Genomic DNA, 11061 nt, shown 5'->3' with positions numbered 1-11061 from the left:
TGTGATGTATGCTAATGAATTAAGAAAGTGTGTTTGCTTTTTTTTGCTTTTGCTTATTAGGTGGGAGTTTACATTCCATTTCATCATTTGCATGTTGAACACAGAAACAACTTTCCAAACATTCCAATAACTTACCCTGCCTCCTCCTCCCCAATCTTTTTGCTCTATTATATATTATATGGGGGAAAAGACAGGCTTTCCACTTCTGTAAAGAGTTACAGGAAGCCCATGGGGGCAGTTCTAGCTTGTGTTGTAGGGTAGCTGTGTGTCAGAGTTGAAGTGATGGCATTGAGTTTTAGATATATGTATATCATATAAACTTATCAGAATATATGTATACTATCTAAACTTATTATCAGAATGGTGTATATTGAAATCTGTGTCTCTCAATGCCATTCTAGCCCACTCTTCTTCCATATCCTCTCACTCAGGGAACTTCACTAATCAGTTTAATAGAGAAATATTGTCATTCTGATTCTTTTTCTCCATTATTGAATTCGGTTAATGTTAACATTTTATGGATTGTGTTTTGCTAAAAGATTTCCATTCTCCTCCATGCACTTAGTTCTTTTTATTTCATACAAGATAATTAGCATTTATTACCTTCTTACTTACCCTTATCCAATATTTTGTTTTACCATTTCCACTAAAACTGATCACATCTCTCCCACTCAAAGTTCTTAAAGTTTTTTTCAAAGTTCTTAAATTTAAATAAGAATCTATGACTCTGAAATATTGATAAGAAAGAGTACAGAAAATGGTAAAGATTTATGTGAATTTAACACGTGGTAAATTTGGCATTCAACCCAATGGAGTAAAATAGTAATTATTTAATAACATTAGTACTTTAAAAACTCACTACCATTGAGTCACTGCTGACTCATAGCAACCCCCTTCGGGTTTCTAAGACTGTAACTGATTACAGGAGTAGAAAACCTAGTCTTTCTCCCTGAAACTACTGGTGCTTTAGAACTGGGGACCATGTGGATCACAGTCCAACCTGTAACCACTGCACCACCAGGGGTCCTTGTGACATAGTGGTTACAGGTGAGGCTGTGAAAGCCCCAGCAGCTCTGTGGGAGAAATATTAGGCTTCCCACTCTTATAGCTGGTTACAGACTCGAAAACCCACAAGAATTCCTTACGAGTCAGCATTGACTCAATGATGGTGAGTTTGAGTTTGATTTGATATTTAATAAATGTTTTATGGCCAAAATTTGAAAAATAGACTTATATAATATATATTTACATATATTATATAAAACATTATATATAATATATTTATATATTCCTGTAATGAGCATCGCTGTTTATTTAACTAACTGCATGTCATGTGAGCAGATCAGTCTCAGATGATCCTGCTGTGTTCCATCTCTTGACATCTATTGATGAAGGGATAAGAAAATCAATGTAGTCTATGAACTTCTGGTAAGGAGCCACCATTTTCTTTATGTCTTTCAGATGAAACCTAAGGCCTGCTGACTTTGTTGACAATAGAATCCATTTATTTTTTATTTATTTATTTTCTCCTGATCTCTGTAGGCTGCCAAAGGAGGGTCAAAGGAAAAGAGCAGTCCTTTCACCCAGGGGCATCCCAGGCAAGCCATATGCTATTCCAAGCTGCTACTTTCTTGAGAGGGGCACCAGTCGGTCCCTTGGAAGAGGGAATCACCTTGGACAGAATCCATTTATTTTATGCCCCACAGAAACCACCCTTTGTTTGAAACTCTCTATAACAGAGTAGTGATAAAATACATTTGATCACTGCATACTTGGGTCAAATCTAAAGTCTGCCCTCAATCTTATTTTTCACTACAAACAATACCTTTTTACAAAGTTCAGTCATTGACTACCAGGTATGTTACTTCCAGCATACCAAACAACAACATCCATAAATAACAAGGGCTAAAATTTATGAACCATTTTGAAAGCCTATCTGAGGAAAAAACAGCTTAAAAATAAATTTTCCTGAAAGGGCAAAAATATTGATTTCAACATATGGACGAAAATACAAATTATTGCCAAGGTAAATTTGAAGTAAAAAAAGCAAAGCAAAGTCAATTCTCCTTAAGTTACTAAAATACATTGTGTTATAAATACACTGAAATATACATTGATGCTTCAGCAATTAAAGTGTTTTGGTGCTACTGTATAAATAGGAGATAGAACTCTTGTGGGAGGATGTAAACTACAGCAGGAAACTCAAAACATAAAGGAGTGTAGTGTGTTATAAAGGTGGTATCTCAAATGAATGAAGGCTACATAAATCTTTGAAAACATAGAATTTATACAAGCCAAATAGAAAAGATGAATTTTAGGACAATACACTATACAATGGAATAAATTCCAAATGAATCAAGTATTTATATTTCAATGATTTAAAAATGCCAAAATACCGTGTGTTTAATTATTCCATGATTATTATTCATAGAAAATTTGTCAAATTTATTTGCAGATACCAGAAGTCATACATAAAAATATAATTTGAATCACAAAAAATACAATATCAGAACAAACTCAAGAGCAATGAAATGTAAGAAAATAATTTCTATTTATACCATAGACGAATAGCTGAAATAATTTATACAAAAACAAGTAGCTCAAAGAACTTGGAAAAAAAAGAAAAATTACAAAAATTGGGCCTGTCCATTAACAGAAAATAAACTCAAATATTTTAACATAGGAAGCATACTCAGTCTCACTTTGTATAAAGAGAAATGAAGATTGAATCTACATTAATGTACCATATTATAGTTATAAGAGTAAACATAACGCACTGGATAGGTTAAACGTTCAATAAATAGATTCAAATATATTCAATAAATATATTGGCTAAAAGAGTAAAAAAGTATACATCTTCTATGTAGGCATAACTCATTAAATAATTATCTTATGACTTAGAATCCCACATCTAGGACCTAGCTTATTTATGTGGCTATTCTTCACAGCATTATAATAAATTTAAAAAAACTAATAGGAAGCTCAACTCTCTATCTATAGAGGACTAGTCAGCTATATTCTTGTGCATACACTCAGCGAAAAACATTACAGTGTTTAAAAATAATTTTATGTACATATGTGTGCATGAATTTATCAAAAATAAAATGTCTAATTCTAATCTATATTTCTCTCAACAAAACCCAGTTGTATTAGTCTGGGTACTTTAGAGAAACAAATCCACAGAAACTCATGTATAAGAGAGAGTTTTATATAAAAGGTTAAGTGCACATCAAGAAAACATCTCAACCCAGTGCTGCCCAAGACTAAAAGTCTAACATTAACTCATTAACCCATATGTCCAGACCAATCCACAAAGTCGTGCTCCATCTCACAAAGCACAATCAATGATGCTGACTGCCGGAAGAAAGCTGAATCAGTGAATGGGTAAGCATCTCAGCACTGGCAAGGGGTGTCCTCACGGTTGTCCCAGGACCCAGGGCAGCATTGGGGTAGCTCCATGCGGCTTCTCCTTGGGGATGTCTCACAGGAAGTGAGCCTTGCCAGCTGAAGCAGGGAACTGGCTAACGCAGCTGCACCATTGCCCGACCATCACAAAGCAAGAGACCTGAAAACTTGAAAGGCAAGACTCACCGAGACATTTATCTCTGCCTTTCAATTAACCCACATGTGTTTATCAGCCAGGTTGGCACAATAAACATTAATTATCTCACCAGTCAACTTTTATCTTCCATATTTTAAGCTCAGTGAATTATACCACCTACATAAACAGTTTAGAATAGAAAAATTATCATTCGGACTACATCTTTGTTGCAATACTTAACCTAATGGATGTTAATACTTTATGGATTATGTTTTCCTAAGCCATTTCCTTTCTCATCCATCCACTTAGGACAATTTTCCATATTCAAGGACCTTCTTGTTAACTTCACTTGGGATGAAGAGACATTATAACCTCAAAACCAGTCTCTTTAAATGACCAACTTTCCAAAGTGTTCAACAATATCTTTCCAACCCACATTTATAGGCTGTGAAGACATGGGTGTTTGTGATGAACAGTACACATCTAAGACATCTCTTTTTAACTATATTACATACAGAACATGATAGCTTACCTATTTCTAGACAATCACTAGAAACATAAATATAGAAAAGAAGCATCCAATAGAAGCAGTTTCATGAAATTCATATCAGATTAATTTAACTGTATTTTTTACACTGAGTAATGATACATTGGACTACTGACAATGAAGAACATATAATGAATAAAGAAATCTACTTGCTTTATGTTTAAAGCACTTAACTACATAACTACTTGTCTAGTTACTTTTATGTATTAATGGAAAGACATATATATCAACTATCATTTTTTTCTGACTCCCACCAATGGATTAAGAGTGATTTCTTTTACATCACATTTAGTTACAAATTTGACTTATAAAAATTTAATGTTAATCATGTAGATCTTATTCTCTGCACATCATTTCATTAAGTGTATTATTTGGTAAGAATTGAGATTTAATTGTAAAAATTTTAGGTATTCTAAAACATAGAGGCTAATAGAATAAACAAATATATAGGCTGCTAAAGACATAGATTTTATATTCAGAAGTCCCGCATATTCTTTACTTGGTTCTAATGGAAGCACTGACCTAAAACATACCACACACAAATACTTTACAGATAATAAGAATGCCTATATGACTAGTATCATATTTATCTTTTAAAAAATAATTTTATTAGGGGCTCATACAACTCTTATCACAATCCATACATACACCAGTTGTGTAAAGCACATTTGTGCATTCGTTGCCCTCATCATTCTCAAAACATTTGCTCTCCACCCAAGCCCCCGGCATCAGCTCCTCATTTCCCCTCGCTATCCATTTCCCCTCCCTCATGAACCCTTGATAATTTATAAATTATTGCTTTGTCATATCTTAGCTTGAAGTTTTTACTCTACCTTTAGTCCTATGGATCCAGGTTGTTTCATTTAATTAATTGTATATGTTTACTATAAAATTCCATAGTATGGTTTGAATACTATGATAAAGATAATATGCACATATATACACACCTAAGTGCCATAAACAAAACATACACTTTTTCTTCTACAACCTGAAACATGTGTAGTAGAAATAAAATATCTTAGTTAATAAAAGTAATAAATTTAGAGGCATCATTCTCTAATTATAATCTAATACAATTAGTAGTAATGAACACATTAAATGTCCTGTCATTAAAAACTATTATTTAAAATGACCTCTAGATCAAAAGGGAATGCAGTTCTAAAATTACACATTTTCTAATAATAAATGATTGGAAGATTAAAGCACATGAAATACCCTTATCTATATTTGATCTGTTCTGTTATCTATTTATTAAAAAATGTGGACTACTTAAAAAGAGCAGCAAAATATTCAAAAGCAACAAGAAATGATAATCAAGTTAATAGCTGAATTAATGAATGCAGGGAGAAAAGTAGAAAGAGGTAAAATTCAATTATGCATCATTAATGTGTCTATTAAAATATCAAATCTCTAAGCAGCAATGTTCAATTGGTAAAGGAAAGATAACAAATGTATTCAAATTAAAGGTTGACAATTCAAAACCAGATAGGTACTGTTCTTATGATAATGACAAATTATTAAAGGTACTGTAACAAAAATTAAAAATACAATTAGCAATGTAAATTTTCTGGAAATGCAAGGGTTGTACAACATTGGAATATCTATAACATAAAGCATAAAATTAGTACAATTATATACATAAGTAGATGATGAGAACAGCATTTAATATTTTAGGGAACTGCGTGTCCCCCCACCCTGGATTTAAGCCATGTACGACCTTTATGAATTTACTCTCAGTTTCCTGCCATACAAACTGCCCTGAGGTTTTACTGCCCTTTGTTCCTTTCCCACCAGAGGGTGGCTGCTTTGACCCTAGCTAGGATTGGTGCTCTTTCACTAGCAGCTGCTGTGTTCATTGGTCAATACATGACTGGTAGCATCTCCCCCCAGGCGTAAGGTATACTTCATTAGCATACTTACCTGTTTGATCAGTTGCCCACCATTTCTTCCTTATTTAGAGATGCACGACTATTGGCTACCTCAGCTGTACCTTATTTTACATGTGACGTAATGGTGCCCGCCCTTCGCTGGCTATTTAAACCTCTGGTCTCAACTCAATAAATGAGGCTTGATCAGATTCCTGTCTTGCCTCCATCTGTCCGCGCCCTTGCCCATCTTCATTCCCAGTCCTTCTTTCAGGTATCCACGTTGTTGATGTCCTGTGGGACTGGACATAAAATATTTCAACAGTCATTTAAAAATTCAAATAAAAAAGTGAGTAAAAGTCATGAAGCTCACGACTAAAGATCAGTACAAAAGTAATTTAAAATGTAAAAGCACGCATATAAAATGCGTATGCCACAAAGTAAGATTAATATTGTAAGGTGCTGAAGAAATTCCTGACAAGGTATCTAATTATCTCTTTCTCTGCAGTGGCTGGTGGCTCTGAACCTCCGGGCTATCTGTGAGTAGCCCAACGACCAACTCCCAGCACCAGCAAGGCTCTTGGTAGAGGATTGATTGTTGTGAAAATGGCAATCATTTTCAAATGAATTTTAAATGATATAAGATTTGAGTCAAAATCTCAAAAAAGTTTTAGGAAGAGTTCAGCAATATGGGGCTGGAGCGCCTGTTGCTCAGCATCTCTTTATAGATGTCAGCTCTTCCTCTGATTGGAGCACCGAGACCTCAGAGGCTGACTGAGGTACAAACAAGGGTGTCAGGTCTCCCAATGCTGTCCAGGACTGGCAATTACATAAATCTATTATTCTAGCCACAATTGTTGGTCCACGTGGCTCAAACACATCTATTTCTGTAGCTATACCCTGAATTTCCATGACTTAAGTAACTAAAGGATTTAGTGCTGGACAAAGGGAGGAAAATTAGAAAAACAAAGAATCAAATGTATTCACCATGTAAATCTAGTTGCAAGGTTTATGGGCAGTTAAAATGCAATTTTACTTGCCATTATTTATTTTAATTTAAAAATTTTTAGAAGCTTTAAACAAAAAATATGCTTAAACTTTTGGTGATTGCTGTGGTTGATATGATAAATATTGAGAGCTAGCCTTTTATATTGAAAAATGAAAATTTTTAAATTCTTCTCAGACCCAGGCAATGACCAATCTTTGATGTTTAATTATAAAATAAGTTTATGTAGATTTTAAAATACGGAAACTGCCTTAGAAATCGCTATCAAGTTTGATTGAACAAAAGAATGAAATAATAAATTAATAATATTACTGTAAAAATTATGTGTCATATCTGTTTCAGCCAAAGCATGACATTCAACTTCATATTAGAATTCACCTAAGTAGGATTAAAGTAAGAGCACAGCAGTAGAAAATACAATAAGTAATAAAACAAAATAAGTCAATTTGCCTTTATAGTTCTTATATGACTGCAGGGTTAAATTGCATTGGATTCATAAAATAAGAAGAAAAAATCAAGTATCGGTAGGTGAAAAATGAGACTACCTGAATATTTAGTAGAATTAAAATCTATCTGAAGCCTAAGGAAATGTCATTGAATGAAATAGCAGTAACTGCCTGTGGAATAGAGCATGTTTCATTCTGAAATGGATTTTTAGTAAGCCCTCTCTTATCATTTCCAGAGGTGTTAGCAAGCAATTTAAAAAATTGGAAAAGTCAGGTAGCATACACACTTGCATCACTGTTCTCTCCCGTAGACCATAGAGTAAAGTTAACTGTCATTGCAGTGGGAGCATGGATTAATGTATAACTTACTGTAACCTGACATCCCCATCTATCTTCAACTGTCCTGTAAGTTTGAAACACATCTGGTGGAAGATCGCCTAGAAATAATGCAACTCATGCCATCAAGAATTTTTTTATCCGTACAGAATTTGATCAAAGTCCTGGGGCTCTTATGAATCCAGAATGGAGGAAAAAATGGAAGATAATGGAGTGAAATGCTTGAGAGCAATAGATAGAATTTTCTTTTCTGAGCTTTCCTATGTATACTGATATAAATTATGTTAACTGGAATCACATGCTGAAATTGTTCATGTCCATGTTTGATTTTTGTAGTAGTACTATGCTGTGTTTAAGATGAAATGTTACACTGGAACTTTAGTTCCCATTTCACAGATCTACATAAGTTATTCAGCAACATTGGCGACATGATTCATTGTGTGTCATCATTCTGATTTATTGGATTCTATTGTCTAATTTTGGTACTACAGTTTCCCTGCCTTCCTAGCTTGCCATGTTAATTTTTGGCTATCTTGTTTCAGATTTCATTTCATAATCTACAAGTGGTGTTATTTATTTTAAGAGCTGGTCTGGCCTCAAGAAATATATAGATATATATATAAAGAATATCTCAAGGCAATGGTGTTAATGAGTTCTCTAGTCTTGGCCCAATATGTTTTCCTGTTCTATTAAGGGCCATCTTTTGTGGCCTTTGTCATACTGGTTGGTAGGGGTAACAGGGCACTATCTACTTTTCCTGTTCTGAAGGTATATTAGGCCCTGTTCCTGCACACTATTAGCCTTGTATCAGGTGCCTTGGGGTCTTGGTCAACTATGCCTTGAAATGCTGATCAAAAATCTGTCAGTTCAAATCCACCAACTGTTCTACAGGAAAGAGATGAAGCTGTTTGATCCCATATAGATTTATAAAACCTTTTAAATTCTAAATAGAATCCCCCAAAACCTTAAATTGACTTGATGGTAGTGTAATAGCCCTGTATATGACTTCTTTAATATGAATGTTTGGTTTCTTTATTTTTTGCTTTTTGTTCTCAAGGAGTAGACATAAATAGATGCCAAGGCTGTGTCATCTGTATTCTGCAGGTTGTTTATAAGCCTTCCCCAATCCTCATGCCACATTCTTCATATAATTCAGCTTCTCCGATGATTTTTTCAGCATACAGATTGAATAAATATGATGAGCAGTAACAACCCTGATGTACACTTTTCCTGATTTTTAACTATACAACATTCCCTTCTTATGTTCTCACAACTATCAGTTGATCCATGGACAAGTTCTGAATGAGCACAATGAAGAATGTTCTAGAATTCCCATTCTTCTCAAGGCTATCCATAGTTTGTTCTGACCCACACAGTGGAATTTCATTGCATAGTCAATGAAACACAAGTAAATATCTTTCTGGTATTCTCTACTTTGAGCCAAGATACATCTACAGTCATCAATGATAGCCCTTGTTCCATGTCCTCTACAGAATTCACCCTGGACCTCTGGCTCACTCATTGCCATTGAGTCCAGGCTAACTCATAGTGACCCTATGGGACATAATAGAACAGCTCTTGTGAATTTCTAAGACTGTATCTCTTTATGGGAGTAGGAAGCTGCCTGTCTCCCTTGGAGTGGCTAGTGGTTTTGAACAGCTAGCCTTGCTGTTAACAGTGCATAACCACTATGCAAGCAGGGCTCCTCTGGCAGGTCCCTGCAATATTCTGCTGCAACCATTGTGGGATGATCGTCAGCAGAACTTTACTTTCATGTGATCTCAATGTTCCTACTCTGTAATTTGAGTGTTCTGTTGGATCACTTTCCTTTGGAATGTGTACAAATATGGATCTCTGCCAGTTAGTCGGCCTAGTAGTTGTCTTCCTAATTTCCAGAATAGACTAGAGAGTCCTTCCGAGTGAGTCCTCAAATTGTTGAAGCATTTCAATTGTCGTGTCATCAATTCCAACAGCCTTTCTGGCTAAAGCTTTCAGTACAGCTTGAAGTGCTTCTTTCAGCATCATTGCTTCTTGTTCATACTCCATCTCTTGAAATGGTTGAGTGTCTACTAGTTCCTTTTTGGTACATTCAGAGACTCCATGTATTCTTTCATCCTCCTTGAGGATCCTGCATTCTTCAATATTTTGTCCAGAGAATCTTTGCTATATTGTAACTCCAGGCTTGAAACTTTTCTTTTGTTCATTTAATTTACGATATGTTGGGCATATTCTTCCTTTTTGATTTTCTAGTAGGTCTTCACACATTTCATTATAATATTTTTCTTTACCCTATTCAGCTGCCCTTTGAAGTTTTCTATTCAGCTCTCTGACTTCATTTTTTCCCATTTGTTTTAGCTACTCTGCAATTAAGAGCATTTTTCAGAGTCTCTTCTGAAATCTACTTTGATCTTTTCTTGATTTCCTGTCTTTTGAATGACTCTTTTAGTTTTCTTCATGCATGATGTCCTTGATGTTCTCCCAGAGCTCATTAGGTCTTTGGTGATTAGTGTTCAAATTATGAAATCTTTTTTTTTAGATATTCTTTTTTTTGTAGATATTTTTATTATATTTTATTTTATTTATTTTTTTACATTTTATTAGGGGCTCATACAACTCTTATCACAATCCATACATATACATACATCAATTGTATAAAGCACATCCGTACATTCTTTGCCCTAATCATTTTCTTTCTTTTTTTTTAAATCTTTTTATTGGGGCTCATAAGGCTCTTATCACAATCTGTGCATACATCAAATGAGCAAAGCACCCTTATACATTCGTTGCACTCGTCACTCTCATAATTCACCTTCCACTTGGGTTCCTGGAATCAGCTCGGTTTCCCTTTTTTTTCCCCCACCCCCCTCCCTCCCCAATCCCACCCCTGGTCCCTTGATAGTTTATAAATAATTATTATATCTTATCTTACACTCCCCGGCGTCTCCCCTCACCCGCCTCCCCCTTGACAATCTCCCAGAGCGGAGGTTACACATAGATCTCAGAGATAGGTTCTCCCTTTCTACATGACCTTCCCTCCTGGTGTCGCCACTCCCACCGCTGGTGTTGAAGGGTTCATCTGTCCTAGATTCCCTGTGCCTCCAGATCCCCACTGCACCTCTGTACATCCTCTGGTACAACCAGGTCCGCAAGGCAAGGTAGGATTGGGGTCATGATGATTGGGAGGGGAGGAAGCGTTCAGGAACTAGAGGAAGGTTTTGAGTTTCATTGTTGTTACACTGAACACTGTGTGGCCCATCTCCTCCTCCCTACCCCTCTGGAAGGGGTGTTCAGCTCTCTACAGGTGGGCATTGGTTTCCCAT

General features: G+C 35.4%; 1 non-coding gene across 1 annotated transcript; it reads right to left on the bottom strand.

Annotated features, from left to right (window-relative positions):
- Positions 1-1534: 1534 nt before the first annotated feature.
- Positions 1535-1679, bottom strand: LOC142461990 (small nucleolar RNA SNORA67). The gene has a single exon (XR_012787143.1). It is a non-coding gene; the product is annotated as a small nucleolar RNA SNORA67 (small nucleolar RNA).
- Positions 1680-11061: the final 9382 nt, after the last annotated feature.

Source organism: Tenrec ecaudatus, chromosome 11, assembly GCF_050624435.1.
Source record: "Tenrec ecaudatus isolate mTenEca1 chromosome 11, mTenEca1.hap1, whole genome shotgun sequence".
Taxonomy (NCBI): Eukaryota; Metazoa; Chordata; class Mammalia; order Afrosoricida; family Tenrecidae; genus Tenrec; species Tenrec ecaudatus.
The sequence above is the reverse complement of the archived record's forward strand: the minus strand, read 5'-3'. Positions and strand labels throughout refer to the sequence as shown.